Below are 13,195 nucleotides of genomic sequence, written 5' to 3'. Positions count from 1 at the left end.
ATGCCGGTTTATGGGGCAATTTCTTTGCGTGGCTTTGCAGCTTCGACCTCCCTCAGTGTTCCGAACATCCGTCTCTGTTTTCTCAGCTCAGCAAGACTACTGGGCTCCGCTTGGATTCCTTCTCTCTGTACCATGGTTTAGAAGGTTCTTCCGGCAGAAAGCACAAGTGATTGTAGGGTTCACCTCATTTGTTTCTCTTTTTTCCAGAAGGTACAGTCCTCCTGGGTCTGTGTTCCGAGGACTGAAAACGGTTGTTTCATAGATTTTGTCCAGTGCTCTCATTGTTTATGGCACAAGGGTTGGTCTGGAATCAATTTACTTCCCATACACTCCTTTTAATGAGACTTTTTTGGGGGAAAGGGGGCGGGTTATTATGTGGTTTAAAAAAAAGAGTACTCTGGTTCTGAGGGAGGTTTTCTTTGCTCTTAAAAAATAGTTGGGCAAAAATATGTAGTGCCTTTTCTGCCTCTGAAAGCATGTGATGCTACAGAGGGCTGTCACAGCCCACGTGAGGGAAGCTGATATAAGGGAAAGGCCAACAGTGCATTGAGAATAACAGTCTAGAAAACACCTGGGTCTGGGGTAAAGTCAGTGACATGGAGTAACCCATCCTGGACCTGTCCTAGCTCTAAACTAGCTGTTCTCAAACCTGTCAGCCTCAGGGCCCCATTACACTCTTAATAATCATTGAAGATCCCAAGAAGATTGTGTATGTGGCTCATCGCCGTCAATATTTACCATATTATTAATTGAAATTGAGAACATTTAAGAAGGTGTAATTATTATTTTTTTTAAACTTTTATTTTTTTTATTTATTTTTTTTATTTTTTAAAGATTTTATTTATTTATTTGAGAGAGAAAGTGAGAGAGCACAAGAGGGGGGAGCGGGAGAGGGAGAAGCAGACTCCCCGCTGAGCAGGGAGCCCGATGCGGGACTCGATCCCGGGACTCCAGGATCATGACCTGAGCCGAAGGCAGTCGCTTAACCAACTGAGCCACCCAGGCGCCCTAAAAAGGTGTAATTATTATGAATTTAAATAGATCGTTAATCTATGATAGAATCAAAAACCCATTACATACTACCTTAACTAACATTTTTTATGAAAAACTAATGTTTTATAAAACAAAAAAAATAACTTAAGGATATGAGTGGCATTGTTTTACATTTTGGCAAATCCCTTTAATGTCTGGCTTTTCATAAGTGATTTTCACACTGGCTTTTCAACTGGATTTTCATAACTGCTTCTGCATTCAATCTGTTCTCATCCGTTGTTTCTGTTGAAAATCAAACAAACAAATCTGGCCTCACTCAGATATGTAGTGGAGAAAGGGAGGAGTATTTTTTTTTTTTTAAGATTATTTATTTATTTATTTGACAGAGAGAGCATGAGAGGAGGGAGGGTCAGAGGGAGAAGCAGACTCCCCATTGAGCAGGGAGCCCGACACGGGACACGATCCTGGGACTCCAGGATCATGACCTGAGCCGAAGGCAGTGAGGGAGCCACCCAGGCGCCTGGGGGAGTATTTTTTATTCATGTTCAGATAATCGTGGGTACTCTTTTTTGGTAAACACCAAAAACATAACGAGTTGTAATTCCTTAAAGGTTAGTTATAATGTGGACTCTGAAACGATCTCCAAAAATACTTACACTTTATTACAGGGCTCAGTACATTTTTTTCTGTAAAGGGTCAGATAGTAAATATTTTCCCCTCTGCAGGCCTTGAGGTTTCTGTTACAACTGCTGAAGTCAGCCCATGCAGCTCAACAACAGCCACAATGATACATAAACACATAAGTGTGGTTGTATTTCAATAAAACTTTTACAGAACCTTCTTTGAAATAAGCTTTTTGTAAATAACTGCTGACTTCTGCTTTAGGACAATTAAAACCTGTTGGTCTATCCTGCACTTGGAATGGATGGTTTTGACCATGCAGAGGCCCTGAAAGGGTTTCAGGGACTTGCAGGGGTCACTAGACCACACTTTGAGAACTGCTGCTGTAATATTTTTGTTATATGGGATAACACATTTCTTCTTGCGAAAGGCATTTTCAGTTGGAGCTTCTGTTCCTTGCAGACAAAAGCATCCTAGCTGATAAAGTCCTAGGTAGTTTCTCAAGCCAGGAATCTGCATACCAGTTTCTATTTTGGATTCTGGGAAATGGCAAATTAAACCCAACGGCGTTCCCTCCCACCGGTTTGACGTACCAGCAGTAGAGTAGAAATTGCAAGTTGCATGTCGGGGCTGAGAGGTCCTGAGGCTGGGAGCCTTATGGGGCCCCAGAACGTTGCAAGAGAGCTTCGGAAGGTTTCGTGTTTTCACTGGGAAGAACAGAGGTAGCCAAAGAGTCCTCATTATCTAGACAAGGGGTATGTGAGTCACGGTTCTCTGGAGAAACAGAACCAATAGGATATATTTAAAGACATTTATTATTTTTTTTAAAAAAATGGTTCACAGGGCGCCTGGGTGCTCAGTTGGTTAAGCGGCTGCCTTTGGCTCAGGTCATGATCCCAGGGTCCTGGGATCGGGCCCCACATCAGGCTCCCTGCTCAGCGGGGAGTCTGCTTCTCCTTCTGCCCCTCCACCTGCTCATGCTCTCTCTCTCTCAATAAAGAAATAAAATCTTTTTAAAAAATTGGCTCATAAGATTGTGGAGACTGAGAAGTCTTGAGATCTGGCATCTGCAAGCTAGAGATTCAGGAGAGCCGGTGATGTATTTCCAGTCTGAGTCCAAAGGCCTGGGAATCCAGAGAGCTGATGGTGTGAGTCCGTGTCTGAGAGCAGAAGGTCGACATCAGGCCCCAACAGTCTGCTAGAGAGCAAATCCTTCCATCCTCCGTCTTTTTAGTCTATTCAGGCCTCCAATGGATGGGATAATGCCTGCCCACACTGGGAACAGCAATCTGTTCCACTCAGTCTACCGAATCAAGTGCTAATCTCATCCAGAACCACCACCCTCACAGAAATAACGTTTAGCCAAATATCTGGGCACCCCATGGTCCAGTCAAGATGACACATAAAATTAACCCTCACAATGGGACAAGGCAGGATATGTCAGCGAGAACTTTATAACGTGAGCCTCCAGGGGCGGGTGTCTGAGAATGCATGAGTCTGGAAGGTGGGCAGAGAAGAGCCCGTGCAGGACGCCCCTCTCTGGCGCGCCCCTGGCCTGCATCACCGCCCCCTCCCATTGCTCCGAATCCATCTCAGTGGGGAGGATAAAAGCCCGGGGGTGACGGAGGGTCTCACAACCCGACAAATACTAACCTTCACTGACTAAGTTGAAGTTGTTTCTGCCAAACGGAACAGTGGCTCTTGAGTTAGAAATGAAGATCAATTTTAGGAAAACTTAAAAATTTTTTATGCCTGTGTTTATGTCCTAAAAGTTCATATTTTCTTCCTTCCTTTTTTAAAAGAATATTTTATTTATTTATTTGTCAGAGAGAAAGAGACAGAGAGAGAGAGCACAAGCAGGGGGAGCGGCAGGCAGAGGGAGAAGCAGGCTTCCCGCCAAGCAGGGAGCCCGATGCAGGACTCGATCCCAGGACCCTGGGATCATGATCTGAGCAGAAGGCAGACAACCAACTGAGTCACCCAGGCATCCCTAAAATTTCATATTTTCTAACAATGGACATAATGAGATTCAAAAATTTGGCCAACCTGATGAAAAATACCTCATTCGCATTTTATTTATTTATTTTTAAAGATTTTATTTATTTGAGAGAGCAAGAGCGCATGAACACGAGTGGGGGAGGGGCAGAGGGAGAAGCAGACGCCCCATTGAGCAAGGAGCCCGAATCAGGTCTCAATCCCAGAAGCCTGAGATCATGACCTGAGCTGAAGGCAGCCGCTTAACTGACTGAGCCACCCAGGTGCCCCAATTTTTATTTCTATTTCTTAATTATCGGTGAAGATGAGCATCACTCAGATGTTGTTGGGGGCATCATATTTGAATCCACCACAGTGCCTTAGGCACAGTACAGTTCACATTTGCGGGCTCAGATCTGCAGATGAACCTACGTGCCCCGAACTGGTGACCATGACTTTTACCTTTACATTCACGGAACTTATAGTTTGTCAAGCATTAAATAGACCACTCACGAGACATATTCCTCCATTTGAGGTTGACCTTCCGCCCTCCTCGTATGTTGATGCTGTTTATCATGGAAGTTACATTTTGTTTTCCTATGTGCACTGCCTTGCCCCTGCCTTCCAATCAACTCTGTTGAATGGCTTCTGGAAACAAGGCCAGGGCACTAAGTCTCCGTGTGAGTCAGGATTTTGTTACTTCCTAAATCTCTCTTCTCCTTCCCAATAGTCTAATAAAAATAAACACGTACTTTGGATCTACATTCCTCATGACAGAGGCAAATAATTTTCCATGTTGTGCAATTTTCTTATATATTAACGGGTTTGCCTTTGCTTGCCTGCAGGAGTCATGCCCATTTATAAATTACTCTGATTAAAAACAAAATGGTACACAGGCTAAAGAAGGCTACTTGAAATCCCACTGCTCTAACAGAAGCAGTTAGTTTCATTTTTTAAATATTAGCTTTAATCATTGCTTAACTCCACAGATATTTTAAATGTGTATCATGCTGCGTCATTAACTAAGCATTTCTCCTATAACGGTCTGTTATATTTAGTCTACGAAAGTGATAAAACACAAAAAAAATTGTATTGTGGATTTGCACAATCCTTGGCTATTGTGAAATTCAAATATTGTCACATCTCTTTATTCTACTTTATTTATTTATTCATTTATTTATTTACCCATTTACTCAACAAATATTTATGGAGCTGGGCAATGGGAGTACAAATATAAATAGGAGAGACACTGTTCCTGCCCTTAAGGATATGAAGTCTAGGAGGGGAGATAGATATCATTACACGATTTTCATGCATTTACCCATTGAGCCATGTATTCATGTTCTATCTGCACAAGCATCCAAATAGAAATCCCCCCCTTTTTTAATTATCTTCCTAATTATGTACAAGTGTGGCAGCTCTGTGTGTTTTGGTTGATCGAGTTATTTCCTCAGGGCTATAAAAGCAGAACCACGACAGGGATGTGGAAGACTTGCTGTCCTCTTTTGTGGTTTAATCTCCAGACAGCACTCCCTTCTACTTCCTGCCACAGGATGGGTAGTCAGATAAAATGTTCTTCTGAATGAGAAAAACAATTAAGCATTGAAAATGTGAGAACAAGAAAACACAAGATAAAAATAGAACTCACCAGCCTGCTTTATGAAACACATTTTTAACTGGTGGGTTTAACGGTAGCATTTTTTTCCTTAGTCTATCTTTTCTGGACTATACCATGTTTATAAAGAGGAAGCCAGGAAAACATTAACTAATTGTACCACTTAGTATTAAAAAAAATCTGTTTTACGTTTCAGGCCTAGAATTAATCATTAACCCTTTTTAAAAAAAACTTTTAAAAACATATTTAAACAGTAACACTTAAAACCTACAAAATGGGGGCGCTTGAGTGGCTCAGTCGGTTAAGCATCTGCCTTCGGCTCAGGTCATAGTCCCGGGGTCCTGGGATCGAGTCCCGCATTGGGCTCCTTGCTCAGGGGGGAATCTGCTTCTCCCTCTGCCTGCTGCTCCCCCCCTGCTTGTGCTCTCTCTCTCTGTGTCAAATAAATAAAATATTAAAAAAAAAAAACCCTACAAGATGAAAGAATAGCTCAGTCAATTCTTGAATACCCTTCTAATTCCAACAGTTATACATGTTTTGCCCATTCTGTGGCGTTTGCTTGTATATGTGTGCGTGCGTGTGTGTATACACCTTTTTTTTGCTAAATTATTTGCAAGTAGATTATAGACATCATAACAATTCACTCTTAAAAGTTTCGGTATACACCTCCTAAGGACAAAGACATTGTCTTATGTAACCATAATGCCATTACCACTCCCAAGAAACTTATCATTAATTTAAGAGGGCCGCCTCATATCCAGCTGCCTGCTACAGTGTCCTGGGATTGTGAGCGGGCTCAGCCCATCTGCCTGCTCAAACTAGCTTCCAGTCCCTCCTGCCTGGCCCCTGAGCCTTGTCCCTGCCCTGTCCACTGCCTGTCCAAAACTAGAAGTCTGACTTGGGGCACTGTCACTGCCCAGAGACTATGCCAACCACCTTCAGCCATCAACTTGGACCCCTGGATGCTGATGCCTTCCCACACCCCTAAAACTGAGCCCACCATTTCCCATCCCTCGGGCTCGCCCTGCAGCTAGGCTGATGCCTCCTGACCTTGACCCGTGACCATGCTGTAGCTGTCCATTGATATATCAGATGGCAAGTGAAGGTGTTAACCATATGTAATAAAACTGGCCAGAGATATTTCCAACGTGTTCCGTGAGCATAGTGCTACTGAAACAAAATGGCTTTGAGCAGCAACACCCGTGAGCTTAACTTTCATTAATATTTACATCAGAAGAGGGCTGCTCATAAAAGCAAAGTGCATTTCAGCTTCTTAGTAAAGGGAATGCTTTGGACTGATGAGGATCAAATTGTTGGCGGCGCTGAAGAAGCAAGCTACTTCAACTCTCATTCCCCTTGCTTATTTAATCTCTCGGCCTAAGCCCATCTCCTGCAGCAGGGCATGGAGAGCAAATTCTTCCAGTTCCAGTGGCCATCTGCAATGACCATCACAGGACAGAAGATAAGAAGCAAAGACTCCGGGGGCGCCTGGGTGGCTCAGTTGGTTAAGCGACTGCCTTCAGTTCAGGTCATGATCCTGGAGTCCCGGGATCGAGTCCCGCATCAGGCTCCCTGCTCAGCGGGGAGTCTGCTTCTCCCTCTGACTCTCCCCCTCTCATGCTCTCTCTCTATCACTCTCTCTCTCAATAAATAAATAAAAATCTAAAAAAAAAAAAAAAAAAGAAGCAGCAAAGACTCCGTGTCAGGATGAATGGGTCGGGTGACACAGAAATTTGCCAGCCCTGGCCCTTGTCCTGGTCACTGGATCCTCTGCGAGGATTCTGCAGAGCCCTTTGCCCATGGTGGAACAGGTGTTGGCGTTTCTAAGAGCACAGGCTCATTGGAATAAGGGGTACTCACTACTCTTGCCCACTAGGAAAGGGAACTTGCTGCAAGGACAAAAAGCCTAAGAGAAAAGAAAAAAGCCGGGGAGTGGATAAAAGCAGAAATAGGCTCCATGCTCTGAACAGGCAAGATTCTCAATGCATCTGGTCCTTCAGTGAGTAGAAATTCTCATCGGAAACATAATCCCACAGGCAAGCGCTTGGGCTTTCTGTTTTCGCCACATTAACACCCCGACAAAGGCTGCGGCACTGTTGATGCAGGAAATGAGGGGAAGACTAGATGGATTCCGCCCCCCTTCCTCCCTTTCATGCAGACAGTCCTGGAGGCTGTGTGCTGGTTACCTAGGAAACTATGTATGTGAAACTCCAGAAAATGTGCTGTCGGGCGTTAGAGGATGCAACTGCTGAGGTTTTTGCTGGCATTGCATGATGCCAGGCCATTTTCTTAACCCCTCCGAACCAGTTTCCTCATGCACAAGGAGGAGATAATCTCTACCTTGTGTGTGCGTGCATGTGTGTGTAAAGTGCCTTGGTTGACTGTAGAATACAGAAGGAGCTCAGTGTGGATCTCCCTTCTTTTCCCTTCATCTCACAAACATTGCGTGGAACAGGCGCCACTGGATAAATGGGATAGAGATTCAATATAGAAGCAGTTTTGGTAACAAATGAGACATTCATTCAATTTTTGTAACTGGACTGATATTAACACCTAATAAGAAAGTTTATTATGATAAATCTCGTGCAAATTGAAACATCATTTAAAATGCAAACACTTCTAGTTTATCCCCTCCATACATGTGAAATGTTTAAAATGTCTTAGATGCCCTTTGAATCGGCACAGCCGCGTACTAGGGGTTTGAGGAGCCCGTCAATAGCACTCCCTTGTGCTCTGCTTGAATTCAGCCCGAGTGAGGGCTGGGTGTGGGAGTCGGCCATATAGAGGCAACATGGCCACAGTATTACTGATACAAACCCTATTACTGATTGTGTGACAACAATGGGGCTTTTGAGGCTGCTCCTCAGAAAGACTTCACAGGGCGCCTGGGTGGCTCAGTCGTTAAGCGTCTGCCTTCAGCTCAGGTCATGATCCCAGGGTCCCGAGATCGAGTCCCGCATCGGGCTCCCTGCTCAGCGGGGAGTCTGCTTCTCCCTCTGACCCTCCTCCCTCTCATGCTCTCTGTCTCTCATTCTCTCTCTCTCAAATAATAAATAAAATCTTTATTAAAAAAATAATAAATAAATAAAGTTTCATTGGGCGCCTGGGTGGCTCAGATGGTTAAGCGTCTGCCTTCAGCTCAGGTCATGATCCCAGGGTCCTGGGATCGAGTCCCGCATCGGGCTCTCTGCTCCTTGGGAGCCTGCTTCTCCCTCTGCCTCTCTCTCTCTCTGTCTCTCATGAATAAATAAATAAAATCTTAAAAAAAAAAAAAGAAAGAAAGAAAGACTTCACACTCCCTTCCCAGGCAGCGCCCCACAACTGTGGCCAGGGCTGGGCCTCCTTACCAAGCCTGGGCCTGGCACAGGCAGCCCACGCCACGCTCCCCTAGTAGGCAGACCGCCATCCAAGACCACGTGTGCATTTGGACTTCCAAGGACTTAAAACTAGAAGTTTCCAAGGGAATTGAGGAAGTGCATTCCCCCTTCAGGACTCTGAGGCTCCTGGAAGTTGGGCCACTGACGGAGCCTCAGCTGAGCTCTGCTCTTAGAGTTGCCTTCAGCTAGCAAGCTGCCTCACCCACAGGCATGGTCCCTTCCTCGGGGACCTGTTGCATGCCAGGGCTGGTGTGAAGGGGAGGGTGTGAAGATTTAGCCCCCTTGCTTCAATTTGGGACGTCCCTGAAGAGTCATCTGAGCTCCAGATCATCCCCTGGGACTGTACACCTCAGCTTCTCATTTCCCCCAGTTCGGCTCCCTTCCTTCTCCAACACGCTTCTTGTGTAAATCTCTCCGAGTCCGATGGGAGACAAGGAATTTTCAAGTAACTGGATCATGCATTCAGATCATAAGGAGGTGATAGACTCCACCATACAGAATTACATCTGGAAACTCACATTCTTCTATCATTTTCTTCATATATTTATATGATCATATTTCTCTCGTTTTTTTTTTTTTTTCTTCAGCTGCTTCTCTGTGGAGCTGTTATTCATCTGATGTTGGACCTCTGGTTAGTCCTCTAATTTTTTAATCAAATTCTCTCCTATTTTCCATCCCCCCACCCTTCTTTCCTATACGTTTTAGATTTGCTTGACTTTATCTTCCAGTGTCTCAACTGAGTTTTCAATTGTGCTCTTACATTTTTTAATTTCTAAGAATCCTTCTCAATTCTTTAATTTTATTTTTTATGTATTCTGTTCCTATTTCATGGATACACTATCATCTCTCCTCTGAGGAGATTCATAAGATTTTTAAAGGATGTTTCCTTTTCCCTTCATAATTTTTTCCATGTTTCCTTCTTTATTCTTAATCTTTGTTTACTTGTTTGAGCCTTTGTCTTCCAGGTATCTGGTCATCTTCAGTTGTGTGCTCATTTTTAAGAGAGAGACACTAAGAAGCTCTTTGGGATCTCCAGGCCCGTGCATAGAGCTTTTTGAGCATAGAATTCGCTGGGTGAATTCTGAGCAATCTGGTTATTTGTTTAGGGAACTATCAATGGAGTATACAGACTGAACGAGAGCTGAATATTTGCTCTGTGATGGTGAAACTTTGTGTGTCAACTTAGTTAACCTATGGAACCCAGTTGTTCAAAGACTAATCTAGATGTTGCTGTGAAGGTATTTCGTAGACATGATTCACCTTTGCAATCAGATTACTTACCGTTTTATTAACAGATTATCTTTCATAATAAGGATGAGCCTCATCCAAATGGTTGAAGGCTTAAGAGCAAAAACTGAGGTTTCCCAGAGATGAATCCACCTAAGACTGTGACATAGAAACCCTGCTTGAGTTTCCAGCATGTGGGCCTGCCCTACAGATTTCAGGCTTTATTGGTTCTGTTTCTAGAGAAACAGACTGATACACAAAGAGGTGGAGTCTGTTTCTCTACCTCTTGAATCTGGGTTTGGTTACACGATTTGCTTTCACCAATGGGACATTAGCAAGTATGATACAAGGAAGGGTGGGAAAAGCCTTATGGATTGGGGCTTGCCCTCTCCTGCCACTAGGGACGGTTTTGGCACCATATAAACAAGCGTGGTTAGCCTGATGGGTGATGAAAGACACATGGCTTTTCCAGCTGACATCAAGCCAACTGCCAGACATGACAGTGAGCACCTCACTAGACCAACAAGCCTGCCAACCAACTGACATGTGAATGAAGCTACCCCAGAACATCAAGCCCCAGATGAGCCGGCCCATAACAAAACCACTCAGCCAACCTCAAACTTACAAATAATAATACATGGTTTGTCTCAATCCACAAAGTATTGGGGTGGATTTTTGTGCAGCAAAAGATAGCCTATACAATCATCATTATGATGTCTTCGTTCTTGAAATGATCATATAGCCCAGATTATCCCCACCCATATCCTGCTTCTTCTGCCTGGCCGCCAGCATTCTGATTGCTGAGTAGAAGGCTGGAGGTTTCAGCATTCATAATGTAAATATTCACTTCATCCCCTGAATAAAATATGGACAACTGTGAAGTTCTAGAGGACACAAAGTGTCCACACAGAAGACTGCCCTCACTTCTGACAACAAGCGCAAGTTCAAGGGGCCCCCAAAACCACTCTCAGTTTTAACTATTTGTCAGAACGATTCACAGAACTCACTGAAAGCTGTTATGTTCATGGTTATGGTTTATTACGGGGAAGTATATAGATTAAAATCAGCCAGGAGAGGAGACACTTGGGGAAGAGTCCCAAAGGGTCTGAATGTCAAGATTCCAGTCATCCTGTCCTCACATAGTCAGGGACAATGTTAATTCCCAGCATCTATGTATGACAACACACACAGAGGATTGCCAACCAAGGAAGTTCAACAGCAAAACAATCACCTTTGTCTGGGCATCTGTAATTACAGATACAGTATTTACTAACAAAGCAATGGTAAACAACTAATCAATTCACCCTATAAAGCCATGACATAGACATTCACCTTTTGGTGCTAGGTTAATTACTCTTTTTCTCTCTTGCTGTGTTGCTGTTTGTACCTTATAATAAACTTGTACAGAACCATTTAGCATAAAAGTTAGCTTATGGTTAGTTAAATCCATCCCCAAGCCAGTCATTTTATTAACCCTGATGAGGCTTTAATATATATATATTATATTGCTATCCATAAACCAACCAGCTCTTTGTTGGTTAATAGAGAGTTGTTTATGTTGTTTATATGGCAATACCCAAGTGGCTTTAGGGTCCAGCAGCACGTCAGATGGTTCCAAATTCAGTCCTAAAGGAGAAGGAGCTCCCTGCTCCTCAGTACCTCTCCTTGGATTCCCTTGGTACCATTTCCTATATAAATGACTTCTTTTTTATTATGAAACTCTTCTGAGCACTCCCCTCCCCATTAGGATATTTTTTGACATTACCCAAGACATTATGGGTATTTCAAGATTATTTTATGTCCTTCAGTCACAGGAACAATTTCACTTAAAGTCAAATAGCAAGCTAGGAATTGTCTTTCAAATGGGAATGTTCTGGAATTTTCAAACAGCAATCCCAGTGGTCATTGCTGGGTGGCACTCCCAGGCTTTTGTAATGAGCCCCAGTCCACACCCCACACCTCACCCAGTGTCACTGTACAGATAATATGTCTGCACTGCTACCCCTGTCAAATTAGGAACAGCCCACGTTGTGCGCTGTCTACTTAATAATGGCTGAAGGGTGGCTTTACGACACTCCCGTTGTATAACACTAGGGTAGGGGAAGCACTGACCAATTAGACACAATATTCACCCCCATAATATATTCAGGTAATGAAGATACCACCACTTCACATAGTCTGTTCAAACATTTCAGTCTTCATCTAAACTTGAATCCCACCACCCATGTCATTCCCATATCCTCCCAATCTAACTGCAACCCCTGTTAGGACTTCACTATCTCTGGCACCAGGGTGCACGGGGCTCTCGTGTCAAGGAGTCCCAGAAATATCATTCTTAGACTCCCTGACCATTTTACCCACTCATGTGTACATGCCCTTGGGTCCCCAGCTGGGGATTGGGTCAAGGGACCAGGCCCTTCTGTCAATCTTTAATGTGATTAGATTGTGGAATCATCACTCAGGCAATTCCAGGGTGGTTTTCCCATTTTCACCTTTGCCATCCGGCTTTTGAAATCCTTCCAAACTATGGCGAATAAAGCAGATTTGCTTAAGGCCCTTCAGTGTCGGGGGAAGAGCAGAAGCTCTCATCAGACTGTTCAACTTCTGAGAGTGCTGCAGTAAGACCTTTATTTTGATCCCATTAATGTCTGCTTTAAACAAATAACTGTTTAAAGGTTTCTATCCTCCTGGCATGGGTTTCTTGCCTTCCCCTCTCCTTTCCCCCCATTATCTTGCAAATCTTGGCTATCTGTGGCTTCAGCTTAACTAATTCTTTTGGCAGAAGTCCTAAAATAACTCAGATTCCAATCTTGGCTCTGTCTCAAGATCCACTCATCATCTACCTTTCATTTTGGTTATTAGAGATAACAACAACAAAGGGATTGATATTTGTTTATTTCTTGTTACTTTGCATTTCCTTATGATCCAGAGAGCCTCCTATGAAACAAAGGAGGTAATGACCAAATGTTCACAATTGCCCATTTCTTACCCTCTACTTTGCTTCACCCAACTGTAGGCAGGTTTTCCCCCACCCACAGCCCATAAATCTTGGCTTGCGCCAGGTTTAAACAAGCACACAGGTGAACACTGCCCCCCTTAACAGTTCAGTCTGAGAAGCTGCTGACTACAGAGAAAAATATTCCTGCTGGGTAACCTGACATTGCACCTACAGCCCCACCATCTCTTTCCCTCCTCACCCACATAGTCCCTGCCAGTCCTGCCCACCTCTGCCTATAAAAGAAAAGTCTGTTCTGATTGATGTCTGATGCTTGCAGATTTCTCAGATCCGAATGGTAGATAACTTCCCTAATATGAGCACCCTCAACATGATGAGACAAAATGTCTGGCTTCCTGTCTGCGAGGCGGCAGGTGACGTCCCGGCGCTGTG

The sequence above is a fragment of the Mirounga leonina genome, unplaced genomic scaffold, assembly GCF_011800145.1.
Source record: "Mirounga leonina isolate KUSES-001 unplaced genomic scaffold, KU_Mleo_1.0 Mir_366, whole genome shotgun sequence".
Lineage (NCBI taxonomy): Eukaryota > Metazoa > Chordata > Mammalia > Carnivora > Phocidae > Mirounga > Mirounga leonina.
Note: the sequence above shows the minus strand (reverse complement) of the source record.